Source organism: Triturus cristatus, chromosome 7 (genome assembly GCF_964204655.1).
Source record: "Triturus cristatus chromosome 7, aTriCri1.1, whole genome shotgun sequence".
NCBI lineage: Eukaryota > Metazoa > Chordata > Amphibia > Caudata > Salamandridae > Triturus > Triturus cristatus.
In genome coordinates this window covers 1512519067-1512535369 of record NC_140590.1, presented here as the reverse complement: position 1 = coordinate 1512535369, position 16303 = coordinate 1512519067, and the positions used below count along the sequence as shown (strand labels likewise).

Sequence of the window (16303 nt, the reverse complement as noted above, 5' to 3'; positions counted from 1 at the left end):
AACAACACGATCACCACGTGAAACATAGATTATCGGTCAAGAGCAAATTTATACTCACCAACAACAACGTGATCACAAACACGGATCTATTACACACAGACAAACCGCCTCCCTACGTCACACCCTGCGACCAGGCGCACGCTAAAGACGCAAGACTGCACATGTCAAAGCTCTGAGCAGGTTCAGGGGGTGGCACCTAAGTCGCCGTCACTGCCCCTTCTGTCTCCTAGCAACCGAACTCCATCTGAGCACTAGAATGGTAACCTAGTTAACTAGAGACGGAACAAAGACGGTATCCATGGAAGTCAGAAAGCCCCGAATGCTGCTGCATGGGAATAGCTACATTTCATACGGAGTCGGCTCCGGGAAGAAAGCTGGACTGGGGTCTCACGCGTGAGTTATATAAGTTGTATTATTATAAAGTATTTTCACCTTTCTCTCTATTGTATAATCTATGTTAAATTAAGTGCTTTAAGTGGGATGATAAATGGGAGCTCTATTAAAGAGGCGTGCCCAAAGAAGTGTAACTAGGAGTTCTTTCTAACAGGAGTGTCTTATGTGCTTAAGGGTGTGGCTTAAAGATGTAAACTAAAATGCGTTTTACATTACACAGCATACCACCTGTGCATACGAGGTACATTTTCAGATTGCTTATGTGTGATTTTACCATGCTTTAACCACTTGGGTGTTAAGGCTTTCACCACACCCCCAATGTAAAGCCCTTGTTTGTATCCTTCATATTTTTTTCCCCACAAAAGGTACCCGCATCAACTTTGTGTTGTCTTTCAAAGTCTCACCTTGACTGCGCATGCAATATTCTTTCGAAACTTTGTGGGAGCTTACAGTGGGCTTAGAGCCCTTCCAGTACTTATCAACGATTGGCTTCATTGTCCCTCTCATTTTCTTGCTTCACTTTGATCAGTGCATGCCAGATTCATTTGCTTTTTAGGTCGAGCCTAGAGTCAACGCGCATGCGAGGCTTATTGTAGAGGAGTAGGTGAATAGTCGCTCCGCCCATATTTGCCATTGGCTTGTGTCATTGTCTGTCCTAAATTCTGGCTTCTGATTTGTTGATAGGCTTGTTAGTCCCTCCTTAGTACCGCCTCCTCTTCATTTGTCCCCTCCCATGGCGACTGGCCCTTTCTACTTCGGCTGTTACATGGTACGTGTTATTTAGACTGTGAGCACTATTTTCTTTAATGAGGTTCTCCTACTGTAGGCACAATGTGCTTTGGTGCCTTCTTTACTCCCACCTCCTTCCCTTTGTCCGTGCCTTCTCGCTCTTCCCGCCCTCCTGTTGTCTGTGCCTTTTCGCCCCCCACCCTCCCGTTGTCTGTGCCTTCTCCCCCATCCCGTAGTCCGTGCCTTCTCCACCCCACCCGTTTTCCGTGCCTTCTTTCCCCACTACCCCCCCACCCGCCCTCCCTCCCGTTGTCCTTTTTTTATTTTAATTTTATTTTTATTAGGGCATCAGAAACCTAACATAAATATTAAACAATATACATTAAAAAAAAAACCATATCCGATGTCCAATTTAAATTTTTTTATCCTCCCACCCCGGTGGATCCGACAAGGAAGAAGAGAAAGCGAAAAAAAAATAATATATATATATATATGAGTTAAAAGAAAATATAAACATACAGACAAAGGGGTACATTACAACACAGTAGCTATTCAACCTTATTTAACCTCCCGTTGTCCTGTTGCCTACCATTTCCTTTTTTTTAAAAAATATATATTTATTCAATTTTTTAACAACAGATTTTTCGCCCTCGCCCCCCTCCCTCCAGGTCAGACAAGTATACATACAGTTATATGAAATAAAAAAACAAGAAGAAAAATTGATACATTCGTACATCCAGATCTGGTTGCACATTAAGCCTAAAATTCATTCGGTATTGCCTTGGGATTGGCACCATTCTGTTAGAGGGGTCCACATTTTTAAACCTCTTTTTCGTCGCCTACTGCCCTTTCGTTTATAGATGGCAATTTCAATATTTGAAATGACAAGAAATCTGGCTAACCATTGTTGGAAAGTCGGGGCAGTAATATCCAGCCACGATGACGCAATACACAACCTGAAAACAACCATTGCTATGAAAATAAGTATTTGTATTTTATTCTTGTAGAGCGCAACTGTCACACAACGGGTATCCTGGCGCTAGACTGAGATGGTGGAAGAAACTTTTAGCCGGTCAGGTAGCCGCATGCAGATTGTGAGAGAAGCCGAGGTCGGCCAGGAGATGCAGGATAAGGAGATCAGGAGATCAAGGGCTTCTCCCTAGGGAATAGCCAGGTTTTCAAGCTGTGCCTAAAGTTCATCAAAGAGTTGGCCTGCCTAATATTCAGAGGAAGATCATTCCAGTACCGTGCTGCCACTGTGCTAAAGGCCCTGCCCCCCCATCCTGGCCTTCTTAACCCTGCCAGTGGTTAACAGAAAGGCATTTGAAGAGCGCAGCATCCTTTGAGGCTTATACCAGGACAATTTCTCTTGCAGGGAGGTCGGGCCGAGGCCGTGTGCCGCTTTATAAGCAATGCATAGGGCTTTAAAGCTAACCCTTTCCTTTATAGGAAGCCAGTGGAGCTCTTGTAGCGCCATCGTGGTTGACGATCCGCGTTTCTTATTCAGTGCTAATTTGGTTGCCATAGACTGGACCCTCTGCAAGCTCAGGAAGATGTAAAGAGGAGCTCCTAAGTACAGAGAGTTGCAGTAGTCCAGCCTACTCAAGATGATGCTGCGTACCACCAAAGGTCTTTTCTCTGCTGGCAGAAGCGGTAGAATCTGTCGTAGGGCTTTCAAGTAAGCAAAGCAGACCCCCACTGTTTTTTTAGCTTGAGAGGCCATTTGAAGATTGTTGTCGAACATAACCCCCAGATTCCGCACTGTTGCCACAGGGAGAATGGGTTCCGCCTCTGGGGTCAGTCTGAGATCATAAGGCATGTCACGTACTCCAGCAGAGGAACAGTAGATCACCTCTGTCTTTCCTCCATTGAACTGCAGTGAGTTGGCCCTAAGCCAGTCCGAGGTCTGGCGCATACATATCTGGAAGTCATCCATAGTCAAAGCACCCTTCCCCTCAAATGAGAACACCAACTGGGTGTCATCTGCATAGTTGACCACGTCGACCCCATGCGACTTGATTATAGAGATCAATGGCTGCAGGTAAATATTAAAGAGGATGGGGCTAATGGCCGACCCCTGAGGGACCCCATGCTCTACCAGGGTCTTGCTGGAGGTGAAGGGGGACAAGGTGACCATCTGTTGTCTCCCAGTAAGGTAGGATTGCATCCACCTCATGGCACGACCCTTAACTCCCAGAAGTTCCAATCTGTCCAACAGGATTCGGTGGTTAACCGTGTCGAATGCGGCGGACATATCTAAGAGGACCAATACAGATGAAAGGCCTCTGTCCGCCCGCATCCGCAAATTGTCTAACACGGTGACCAAAGCCGTCTCCGTTACATGGCCTGGCCGGAAGCCAAACTGACTCCTATCCAGAAGATGGAACTCTTCAAGATACCCTGAGAGAGACCTACTCACTACCTTTTCAAGAATTTTTATAGGAAAAGGCAGCAAGGAGATAGGTCGAAAACTAGAGGGATCTTCTGGGTCCAGAGATGGCTTCTTTAGTAGGGGAGTGACCACTGCCAGCTTCCATGCTTCAGGCACCACCCCATCCTCCAAGGATTGGCAGCATATCTGCCGCATCCGAGGAAGCAGTGCCTGTGCATGTTCTTTCCAGATCTTATTAGGTAGGGGGCCTAGCGGAGACCCTGACCTCACATTCTGTGCACAGCAGTTAAACAGCTCATCTGTGAGCGGTGTAAAATGCTCCAGAGAGGTTGCCACCCCTGGTTCTTCCACCGGCCTCTGACTATACGTATTTTGGGGGGAGACGGCACTCAGCGAGAGACCACCAACAATTTTTGAAATTTTCTCCTCAAAATGGGAGGCAATTTTGTCACATAGTGCCTGTGAGGCCACCACTTTATTTCCCAGACTAGCGGGGGTAGAGAGTTCTCTAACAATCTTAAAGAGAGCTCTGGCGCTATTCGGTGAAGACAAGATGGTGTTGGCAAAGAAGTCAGCCTTGGCTTTAACGATCAGCTCCTTGTACCGAGCTAGCACCCCTTTGAAAGCCTCTTTGTCATGCTCGGCATAGTGCCTGCGCCATTTCCTCTCTGCCATCCGACAGGACCTGCGAGCGGTGCTCAACTCTTCAGTAAACCACGGTGCAGAATGTTTAGTTTTGACCTTCAGGCGCTTCAGAGGCACGTGCTGATCCAATACTTCGTAGATGTAATTATGGTACAGACGATAGTTTGTACCCACTGATTCGTAAGGGTCAAAAGGAGGCAGGTTTTGAAAAAGCGGCGCCGTCTGACTTTTCATAAGTTTAGCCCAGTCTCTCCCCATACGATATGTTACGGGGGATGGCCTAGTTGTTTCTCCCGCAGGTATGCGAATCAGAAACTGGATCAGCGAGTGATCAGTCCAAGTCTGGGGTAGAATGTTGGTCACCTCAGTTTCATTACAGTCTGCAAACAGAAGATCCAGAATGTGCCCCCCTTGATGGGTGGGTTGTTGGACCAGCTGATGCAAATTGCAGCTTTCACAGGTTTCCCTGAGGTCTCTTAGGTGGCCATCTAAACTGCCATTCTCCCACAGATTGAAATCGCCCAGGATCAGCATTCTGGCGTGTGTCAGTGACTGGGCTGCGATGACATCCAAGAGCGCCTGGTATTGAGTATTAGAACTAGGGGGTCTGTATCCAACCATCCCAGTAAGGAGCCTTCCCCTCTGTTCTTGTAGGGTGAAGCCCAATAGTTCAACACCCACCACCTCATCGACCTTGAACGGGGCAAAATCCCATGTATCCCTGAACATCACCCCAACCCCTCCACCTCTCCCCGTTGTTCTGGGCTTATGAAAGATCTTGTAGCCCTCCGGGCAGGAGAGCCCCAGTTCTACCAAGGAGTCACTACTACACCATGTCTCCGTCAAAAATAGCACATCCAGTTGCAAATCTTCCACCAGATTTGACACCTCCAGATGGTGTTTGGCCAGGGAGCGACAGTTGAGCAGGCCACATTCAAGGACCGGGCTAGGCCGCGGCGCCCTAGTAGCCTTCTCTCCCCCACTGACCTTGTTCCTAATGTCCAGAAGTTGTTCCTTTGTATATGTAAAAGGACTTTGTGCGGGCCGCATAGCGTAACTGGCGCTGGGAGCGGACGAGGCGTGGACGGGCGCAGACGGGCTTGCCTCTGGCGCGCCTCTGGCGCGCCATCGGCGCGCGCGCTGCGCTCTTGCATGTCTCCTCCTAAATAGAGGCCCTGCTGTAGTGGTTCAACTACTAGAGCGTCGACCAAAATGGCGGTGCTCCGGTGTCAACCGGAAGTGAGGGGAAAGCCTCTCGATCACCCGTGCGAAGGACCCAATGCTCTGACCCAGTGCTCTGTCCCTCGCAAAGTGCGAGAGTGGATGAGAAGTTTTACAGTGCGGGTAAGTGCAATTTTCAATCGATATATTACAATTCTCCACCGTTCTCCACAATTCCCTCCTTCGGCTCTCCCCGCTCCCCAAAGCAATACAGTACAATACACAAAGATGTAGCAGAGCGCAGTACAGTACAGTTCCGGTTAAAAACAGTCTTTGGACCTGCGCGCTTGCATGTCTCCTCCTAAATAGAGGCCCTGCTGTAGTGGTTCAACTACTAGAGCGTCGACCAAAATGGCGGTGCTCCGGTGTCAACCGGAAGTGAGGGGAAAGCCTCTCGATCACCCGTGCGAAGGACCCAATGCTCTGACCCAGTGCTCTGTCCCTCGCAAAGTGCGAGAGTGGATGAGAAGTTTTACAGTGCGGGTAAGTGCAATTTTCAATCGATATATTACAATTCTCCACCGTTCTCCACAATTCCCTCCTTCGGCTCTCCCTGCTCCCCAAAGCAATACAGTACAATACACAAAGATGTAGCAGAGCGCAGTACAGTACAGTTCCGGTTAAAAACAGTCTTACAGTTCATACCCTATTCTAGCGTTTCCAGGGTCTGTTGCCCCTAATAGAATAACACCGCTGGATAAAACTATCGTATCACGCACCACTGTAGATAGGAATTTCCCTATCTCTTAATTGACAGATGTTAAACCTTCACAGGTGGAGAAAATGTGTATACAATCAGCATTGTAAAGCATACATCTAGGACAACATGTACTCTTACCACTTCCCCATTTGGCTATTTTGTCCGGTGTATAATACAGAAAAAAACAGGTTTTGAAAAATTGTGCTTGGAGTTTAGCTGACATTAAGATTGCGACATTTCATAAGCATAGTTAAACTCCTCATTTGAAATTTCTGCTTTCTCTAGCCATTTCTGTGAAATTCTTTCCATTTCATCTGGAAACATAACATTAATGCGTGAGTAAATACCCCCAATTGTGTTTTTAGTGCCAGATAAAAGTATTTCTACCACATTCACTTTTTCAATCCCCCCTCCCGCCTACCTTCCGTGACATTTTTTTAATTTGAAGGTACTTGAAGAAGTCCCGCCAATCTAATCCAAATTTGTTTTTAGGTCTCGGCTCGAAGGCTGCGCTTGCGCAGTCTCGATCCGACATTTAATGACTTGGAGAAGAGGGGCTTGAACCCGCCCCTCTTCTCCCCTGTTCTCCATTGGCTGGCCTCTTCAATGCTGGCCAGCCATTGGAGAAGAGGTCCCGTCACTCCGATCAGGCCCCGTCCTTTTCGGATCGGGGGCGTGTTTTTTGCAGAAAGTCTAATTATCTCCTCCAGCCAATGGCAAGAGGAGATAACAGCAAAACACGCCCCCGAATCCGAAAAGGACGCTGCGTTTCTCCGAGGCATTTCTGCTCTGCCTCGGAGAAAGGCGGTGGTGTGCTTGTTCCACATGTCCTGTCGATGTGTTGAATGAACCCTGCGTGAGCCTTTGCGTCTGCTCCCTCTGAGTAGCCGGCCCACTCGATATTGGCGTATTGATAAATCCAGCATTTCGTCATAAAAACGGGGAGCGGCAGATGTGTTTATCCCACTAGCCCCCCGTGTTACCATGCTAGTGTTCACAGCGGAACTCGGGATTACCAGTGCAATCACGTGCCTGATCTGTGGGTCCATCTTGATTCGATTAGGTAGAGCAATTTAGGAAACGCTTTTCAAGGAACCTTCAGAAAAAGTCAATGACCTCCACCCCCTACCTACCCCCACCTAATTATTTGATGTCTGGTGCACGTTTTTGGCTTTGTGCGTGCGAGGGCCAGCTGCCTTTCGAGACTCACTCCCGCGGCTTGGCTCTTCTTACTGGCTGGAGGAGGGGGGGGGGCACCCTTTCAACTGCCTCCCAAGAGCATGAGAGACGCGGAAGTGATTCCTTGATGTCTGACAAGCATTCTTGGGACTGCTAGCTAGGGACATGCTCGCGCACCCCCTTGGGGACGGACTGTAGTGGGACTGATAGGAACCTGCTCGCGCGCCCCCTTGAGGACGGACGGTACTGGGACTGATAAGGAAATGCTCGCGTGCTGCAAATTGTCAACGCATTGCACATTCGAGGGTGCATTACTGTTAACCCTCACACGGGCGGGTAGGACAAAGCCAAGAGTATGATCTCTATTATTGGAGTATGGCCAGGACACCTAGGTTTGCGGCTCTTCCTGTTGGAGACGGACAAATCCATGGAATCCCAAAACCGTAGAAAGAGCAGGCTCCCGGTGTAACCCTCCCCCTTCCATCGCCTGACGTAATTCCCCTCCACCTTTATTTAAACGCACTGTCTTGGGTTTGGCAGGCTTCTAGGAAAAATAGCTGCACGCTAGTGCCTCAAATCTGAAAATACTTACCCCCCCCCCCCCCTCTTCTTTTTTTTTTTTTTTTTTTTTTTTTTAAGTTAATTTGTTCTGGTCGTAAATTGCAACGTCTTCCTGAGAGACCTTGGAAGCATTTAGCAAATACTGCTTTGCGAGACGTAACAAGAGAAAAGCGAAAGCCTCTGAGCCCTACCCTGTGGTAAATGCGGCAACTGCTCTGGCAGTCACGGACATCAGCTGAGCTCGGCTGAGACGAGGACCGCTCCGATTAATCAGGACGGTACTCTAGGGAGAGCAGATAAAACCTTCCGGAGACAGAACCTTGGCTCAGGCGGGGCCCTCACTGCCTATCCTCTGTAGTGTGGCGGGCTGGATAAAGCAAGCAGTGCTGCACAGCATTACCCAATCCCTTGATCCCCTTCGGGCGTCTGACCCTTTCCTCTTCGCGCCTTGGCACAGCCGGATTGCAGCGCTTCCTTTTTCCACTGAAAGCATGTTTCTTTCAGGACAGTAATATGAGTTCCAGAGCAGACACTGCCCCCTGAGCATGTGCTTCTCATCTGACCCCACGCGTGTCCTCCAAGCGACGAGGTGTGGGGGCTTGAACCCCAGGGCGGCTGTTACAAAACCTCGACCCCCCCCCCCCTCCGATGAGGCGTGGGGCTCTTACCCCCAGGGCGGCTGTTAGAAGACCTCGAACCCCCCTCCTCCGATGAGGCGTGGGGCTCTGACCCCCAGGGCGGCTGTTACAAGACCCACTTGTGTCCCGTCAGGCTGGGCTTTGTCTCCTCATTGGGGCGATGCGGCCCCATTGTGGGGCTGTCAGGGCTGATGGGCCGTGGATTTTCCCACTTCAGAGGGGCGCCTTTCACTGCGTGCGGCTGTTTACATCCTGTCCCGAGGGCCTGCTGGCTGGGTGTTCGTTTACATGCAGCTGAAGGGAGGGGGTCCACGTGTGTCTGTTTATTTACATCGCGGTGCAGTGCAGGTGCCCTTGTGTGACTTTGTTTACATCCTTCAGCAGTGAGTGTCCAAGTGTGTCTTTGTTTATTTACATCCCGCTGCAGTGAAGGTGCCCTCGTGTGTGTGTGACTTTGTTTACATCCTTCAGCAGTGAGTGTCCAAGTGTGTCTTTGTTTATTTACATCCCGCTGTAGTGATGGGGTCCACGTGTGTGTGGCTTTGTTTACATCCTTCTGCAGTGAGTGTCCAAGTGTGTCTTTGTTTATTTACATCCCGCTGCAGTGAAGGTGCCATCCTGTGTGTGACTTTGTTTACATCCCGCTGCAGTGAGTGTGTGTGTCTGTTTACATCCTTCAGCAGTGAGTGTCCAAGTGTGTCTTTGTTTATTTACATCCCGTTGCAGTGAAGGTGCCCTCGTGTGTGTGACTTTGTTTACATCCTTCAGCAGTGAGTGTCCAAGTGTGTCTTTGTTTATTTACATCCCGCTGCAGTGAAGGTGCCCTCGTGTGTGTGTGTGTGGGGGGGGGCTTTGTTTACATCCCGCTGTAGTGAGGGGGTCCACGTGTGTGTGGCTTTGTTTACATCCTCTTGCAGTGAGTGTCCAAGTGTGTCTTTGTTTATTTACATCCCGCTGCAGTGAAGAGAGCTATTGGCATTGCTCATGACAATGCCGTTTCTTTAAATGTTTTAAAAACAAAACCATAAACAAAAATAATGTCATGAGCAATGCCAATAGCTCTAACTTTACCAATGCCGAGACCATTGCATTGTAAATGCTTGTTTAATTCTTCAAAGGAGCAAATCCCAACAGAGGAAAAGAGGCAACCTATCTGAACAATTCCTGCCTCGTGCCACTTATGTATATAACTATCATAAAAAATTTCGGGCAGTTCTAGGTTATTCTTTAAGGGGGTATAACAAGACAGTCTCCCTATACCAAGCATTTTCCTGATGGTCTGCCAAACCTTGAGTCCACTAAATAGGGTTTTAAATTTAACTTTTTTGTGATAGCTGTCGTGCAAATGTCTCCACCAGTATCCTCTGCCCTCGCTACCTAACAGTAATTGATAAATAGAAGGCGTATAGGTCTCTCCCAGCATCCCTTCCCAATTATTCCGGAGTAACTCAACACTGTACAATAGCACGGTTGCCCAATAATATACCTTCACGTTTGGAAGAGCTACTCCACCTCGATCCTTCTGAAGAGTAAGAAACTTATAGGCCCGGCGAGGTTGTGAATATGCCCAGATAAAACTATAAAACATCCATTCTATAGATTTATGCCAGGATGGAGAAAATTCTAGGCAAATAGCTCTAAACATATACAGAATTTTGGGAAAAAAGACCATTTTAATTGCATTCACTCTTCCAATGATAGAGAGGTGTAAATTGTCAAGGCGTTGGAGATCTTTCTGCATTACAGCAATCATTGGTCTCAGATTTATATTAACCAAATTATCCAGATCGGATATAATACAGACTTAAATAAGTAGCCTGTTCCACAACTCGAGCATCCCTAAATTCACTTTTCTTATTTAAAACAATCTGAGTTTTCCCCTGATTAAGTGCATAGCCAGACACAGCTCCGAATTGCATGGCCTCTCTCACGATAGCAATCATAGTCGTGCATGGATCGGATGTCACGATAGCGATGTCATCAGCATAGGCCAGTGATTTGGTGGGATACCCCTGTGAAATTATAGGTTTGATTTCTCCGTCCTCTTCCAATTGACGAATAAATGGATCTATATAAATTGCGAAGAGCAACGGCGAGAAAGGACAACCCTGCCGTGTTCCCCGCGATATTATCAATTCTTCGGTTAAACTACCATTAACCATCACTACAGCTCTTGGGTTCACATTGAGTTTTTGGACTGCCTGTATATAACCTCCCTTAATACCCATTCTGGACATTGCCGTCCACAGGAATTGCCAGGAGACCCTATCGAAAGCTTTCTCCGCATCAAGCAGAACCAGCGCCATAGGGTCTCCTGTAACAACCATGCCATCGAACAAAGTGATCACTCGCTGGATGTGGTTGATAGTGGATCTACCGGGCACAAAGCCATGTTGACTCACCTTGTTTATAATAGGAGCAATTCTATTGGCCAAAACTTTCGAATACATTTTAGAGTCTGAATTAATGAGGGTAATGGGGCGATATGACCCAAGCTGTTCTGGCGGTTTGTTCTTTATAGGAAAGATGACTATTTTTGCCCGAGACCAGGATTCCGGGGGATGGCCGCCTTTAAAGATGTGTATAATAAGTTCTAACAAAATGCTTTTGATTTGATCTAAAAAATAGGCATAGAACTCCGATGGGATGCAATCTACCCCCGTAGCTTTCCCTCTTGGCAGATTTTTAATTATACCTATAATTTCTTCCTCTGTGGGGGATTCCTCTAGAAGATTTGCATCGTCAACTTTAAATTTCTCGATACAAGACTTATCTAGGTAATCCTCAATGCTTGCCTGGTCGCACCCCCCCCCCCCTCCAGTTTCAGTGTATAAATCTTGATAGTACCACCAGAAAGCTTCTCTTATGAGTTTAGGGTCTGCTACTCGGGCTCCCTGAGGGTCCAGAATTTCACGGATCAAATTTGAGGAGGCCTGTTGTCTCATGTGAACGGCTAGCTGGTGTCCAATTTGCTTGTTCATTTCATATAGCATCTCCTTTTGAGAGAGTGCTTTTTTAATTGCTTTCTCAGTGAAAATATTCATAATTAGAGCCTTAGCAATCGACACCTGATTCTGCATTGTTTCTACTTCCTCCTTTCCTGCTGTAACATTTCCCATAGTAACACCTATTAAGCCTTCCTCAGCCTATCTTGTAGCCCCTGCATGGTTTTCCTGACTTGTTTTTTAGCTTTTAGAGAATATTGCAAGGTCTCCCCTCGGATCCCAGCTTTTAACGTGTCCCAGATTACTTCAATTGAGGAGCTTCCTTCATTGTCAGTTACAAAATTAGGGATCCACGCTCTCATATGGCTGCAATAATTCTCATCTAAGAGCAGGGATTTCTCGAAAGTCCATAAACTAGGTGTGTTGCTTCTATTATCTATTTCCAAGAAACAAATGAGAGGATTATGATCCGATAGGATCCGGGGAAGTTTCATTATTTGGCACTTGGTTTTTATTGCATTAGACATTAAGATATAGTCCAATCTTGCATGGGTTGGATGTGGATTAGAGAAATACGTGAACCCTGGATCATCAGGTTTTAAAGTCTGCCAACCATCCACCAACCCATGTATGCAACACATTTGTCTTAATGCTTTAAATACTTTGGGTTTACGACCAGTATAATGCCACCCATCCTTTAAGGACCAGTTATTTGGCAGGTTGATGTTGAGATCCCCGCAAATCATTAAGGGTAATGGCCAATGCATCAGTTTGTTTGAGATCTCGTCAAAGACTGATGCGTCGTCACTGTTCCTGCCATAAATGGCACATAAAGTCATCTTTTGCCCACTCCCATACTGACATTCGGTAATTGCCCAACGGCCAAATTTATCTGCCTTAGAGTGACTAAAAACAAGCCCGCTTCCCCTGGCTAAAATGGCAACCCCCCTTACCCTAGCTCCTTGTGATGTTGCACAGATCAACCTATATCCTAATGATTTTAAGATATGCGTTTGTGACCCCTCAATGTGTGTTTCTTGCAAACAAACAACATTTGCACCCCAAGCTTGGAGTCCTACTGCCACTGCCTGCCTTTTTCTGAGATTGTTTAGGCCACAAATATTCATTCAATTCAATTCAATTCAGCTTTATTTCGACTTATTTTGTCATAAAAGCAGCATACATAGGTTAAAAAAGAAAACATAGTACATAGTCCAAAGTTCCAGGCAATATGATGGGGGTCAATCACATTCAATTCTATCACAGCTATGCTAAAAACATATAAATAGTTAAAAAGCCAGATGATATAAAAAAGTTCATTAAAATACATTTTGCAAAGGGTAAAAGTAAAATTCATAGTATCAAACCAACCAAGTACATTAGCTAACCAGTCTTTAAGTGTTAAAAATTGTATCCTTTCTTATTCCTTATAAGATATACATTGAATAGGAATCTACTTAGACCAAAGACTATTAGTTGTGAAGTATTTGCTTTGAATGTACGTTCTGCCTCTTTAAAAAACCTAAACCCCAGATTTATACACAGGGGTTTAATCCATCGAATTCTTGGTTTTTTGTAAGCTGGGCAGAAAAACAGTATATGGGCATCATTTTCTATTGCTTTTTGTACGCAAAGGGTGCACAAACCACTTTCGTCTTCGTCGCCCCTCCAGCTACTAGTATTTGCAGCTATCTGTAAAACTCCATATCGGTATTGAAGATACAGTGTTTTTGCTAGTGGTGGTCTTATCTCATCCATGAATTGTTCGAATATAGGGGTATCCTTTACAGATAAGAATTTCTGTGACAATGTACCCAGTGTAGTATTAGTGGATACTTCGTTCTTTACATATGTCCAAAAAGCAGATTTCAGAATGTTTTTTGAAGATGGTAACATATTCTGGGGGTTTTCCCAAAGATGTGTAAACCCAAGCTTTTTGAACCACTGGGAGATGTGTTTTAACCAGAGGATACTTTTATATTCGTCGATCCTAATTATTTCTAGCAATCCATTCTTGTAATCGCTCAACTCAGGGGTTGTCCATAATCTAATCCAATAGAGTAGAGGCCTTAGTGTAGCTTGATGATCAGTTCTCTTAAGATTAATATCCAGAAAGACTGGAATTATCGGTGTTCTTACTGGTAATTTGAGTAACCTGCGTATAAAGTTATTCTCTTCCTTCCTAAAAGTATTGTTACAGGAATAACCCCAGACTTCGGCACCATAAAGTGCTGCTGATTGTGCCTTTGATTTAAATAATTCAAGTGCCGGCGTGATTGATTTAGATTGACTACTGCCATGCACCTTTAGGATGGGCATTGAATTTTGTTTTAGAATTAAATTACTTTTTTCCAATTGCCCTTTCCAATTGGGTAAACTGTCTAGCATAATGCCCAGGTAATTAAAGCTCTCAACATATTCCAGCTTCTGGTTATTTAAGGCCAAGTTCTTTCTAAAGGATTTCTGAGGATTTATGGACATATACTTTGTTTTAGATGAATTAATTTCTAGTCCCTTTTCCACACAGTAATTATTAAAGGTGTTTACTAGGTTTTGTAAACCTTGCGGGGTTTGCGAGATGAGGATTGTGTCGTCAGCAAAGAGCAATGCAGTGACTACCTCCTCTGCTAATTTCGGGGAATCATGTTTGCAATCTTTAAGATAATTGGGTATATTGTTAACATATAAGGAGAAGAGGGTGGGCGCCAGCACACACCCTTGGCGCACACCCCGATTCACAGGGATCTCTTTTGAGATTTCTCCTCCCTTCCCCCATCTAACCCTAGCATAGTTTCCTGTGTGGAGTCTAATTATTTCCCTGAGTAGCTCACTAGGGACTGCAATGTCTTTGAGAGTGGACCAAAGTAATTTACGGGGTACAAGGTCGAAGGCAGCCCTTAAATCGATGAATGCTACGTACAAACTTCCCTTTCTTATATTAATATATTTCCAGCAAATACACATAAATCTAAATACTTGATCTACTGTGCTGGTTTTTAGCCTGAATCCTGCTTGGTATTTAGTTAAAATCTGTTCCCCTTTTATCCACAGTAGAAGTCTATTTAAAATATGTCTGGCGAAAGTTTTTTGTAAAAGATCAATTAAACTAATGGGGCGGTAATTTGCTGGATCATAGCGATCCCCTTTCTTAAAAATTGTTACAATTTCAGCCCCTTTCCATGAATTAGGGATTGGTGTCCCAGCCACTATAGAGTTACATAAAAAATTTATATAGGGTCCCCAAATTCCTACATCGTGCTTTAGCAAGTCACCGGGGATTTTGTCAGGACCTGGTGCTTTACCCGATTTAATGGCCAGGAGTGCCTCAACAGTTTCTTCATGGCTAAAATGTAGACGGGTATTATTATCAAGAAATCTATTTGTCTCGATATCATCCATGGCCATCTCCTCATTTGTGTTGCAGTATAATTTAGAGAAGTGCTTACACCAGGTTTCTTCATCAAGATATATATCCCTAGATGAGCTGCCTTTTTTATTTCCTTCGGAAATTAAGTTCCAAAATGTGGCCTGTTCTTTCTGGTGAGCGGCAATCAAAAGGTCATCCCAAAGAACATCATCCCAGGTTTTTTTTGCTTGGGACAGTGTCTTTTTATATGCTAGTCTACTGTCTTTAATTCCCTGAGCGTCCTTTACTTTTACAGCCTGAATCAGATCACTTTTAGCCTTGCGACAGTCTTTATTATACCAAGGATTTGTCGTCGCTGGGTTATTATCTTTCTGACTCAGATCCTTTTTGTAGCTTTTGCTTAGATGGGGAGTCAGTGCATCTACAAGTTTATAGTGTAAGTTAAGGACATCCTGGGTACCTAGAACAAGCATATGACTTCCCTCCAATACGTCAGCAAATGAATTATATATATTTAACATCGTTTCATCTTTGTCCAGAATGTGGGGCCACTTAATAGCACGTCTATTATTGGAGACCTGATGATCTCCTGCTGGGACATTTGATATATCTGTCATATTTATTTTTTGTACGAAAGGTTCTGGATGTAACCATAAATGGAGGGGGAAGTGGTCGCTCTCTGTTCTATGGTCTATATTAAAATCTTTTATTAAGTACCATAGATTCATGGAAGCCATTAAGAAATCTATATGAGACCTATAGTTCCCCCTACCAAAAGTTGGGGCCGCTGGTCTATCTGACTTAAAACGGCCATTACACGCCCTTAATTCATGGTTTACAGTAATTTGTAAAATCTGCATAGCTGCTCTTGAATTTTTTACCATATTAATGGACTCTACAGAAAGGACATTATTAGCTATATCCTGTTCCTCAAATAAGGTATCCAAGCCCAATATCGGCTCATATTGGCAGTTGAAATCTCCACCAACAATTACCTGCTTACTTGGACTTAAGGTATTTAAAAACGAGTCAAGATAGGTTATCACCTGTGAATCTTTGCTATGGGGATACGGTCTATTATAAACATTTATTAAATATATTGTTTCTTTCCCCTTAGTCACCATTCTTAATCCCATTATATCTAGGGAATCAATCGGCAGTAGTGTGATTTCAACCTCCAAAGTAACCCTTATCCAAATCACCAAACCGCCAGATGCTCTTCCTCTCGCGGATGGCACTGCGCCCCGACTAAAAGTTTTATAACCCAGTCTATGTGGTGTATCTGTGGCCCATGTCTCCTGGAGAAGAATAATATCAGAGTTTTCAATGTAGGAGCACCATCCCTCATCCTGCATGTTCCTTAATATCCCTGCTATGTTCCATGATATTAATCTAACAGAAGTGAATTCAGCTACACCGTCCGCAATATTATGTGATACATTATTTCCATGCGGCGGTGAGTTAGCGATGGTTGGACCCCCATCCTTAGTCTGCCTAATACCAGATTGTCTTTTCTCGCCCAAGCTATCAATA

General features: G+C 45.1%; 1 protein-coding gene and 1 long non-coding RNA gene across 3 annotated transcripts in view; one reads left to right on the top strand and one right to left on the bottom strand.

Annotated features, from left to right (window-relative positions):
• CSTF1 (cleavage stimulation factor subunit 1) overlaps positions 1-209 on the bottom strand; it is a 69766-nt gene extending 69557 nt beyond the window's left edge. The window contains exon 1 of one of the 2 annotated variants that reach the window (XM_085619267.1): positions 59-209. The gene's annotated coding sequence lies outside the window, so the exon portion shown is untranslated. The remainder of the gene's footprint in view (positions 1-58) is intronic. The other variant, XM_085619268.1, reaches the window with a different exon arrangement.
• A 68-nt stretch (positions 210-277) lies between these two features.
• Positions 278-16303, top strand: part of LOC146812265 (uncharacterized) — a 51249-nt gene continuing 35223 nt past the window's right edge. The window contains exon 1 of the long non-coding RNA XR_014966825.1: positions 278-393. This is a non-coding gene — a long non-coding RNA (uncharacterized LOC146812265). The remainder of the gene's footprint in view (positions 394-16303) is intronic.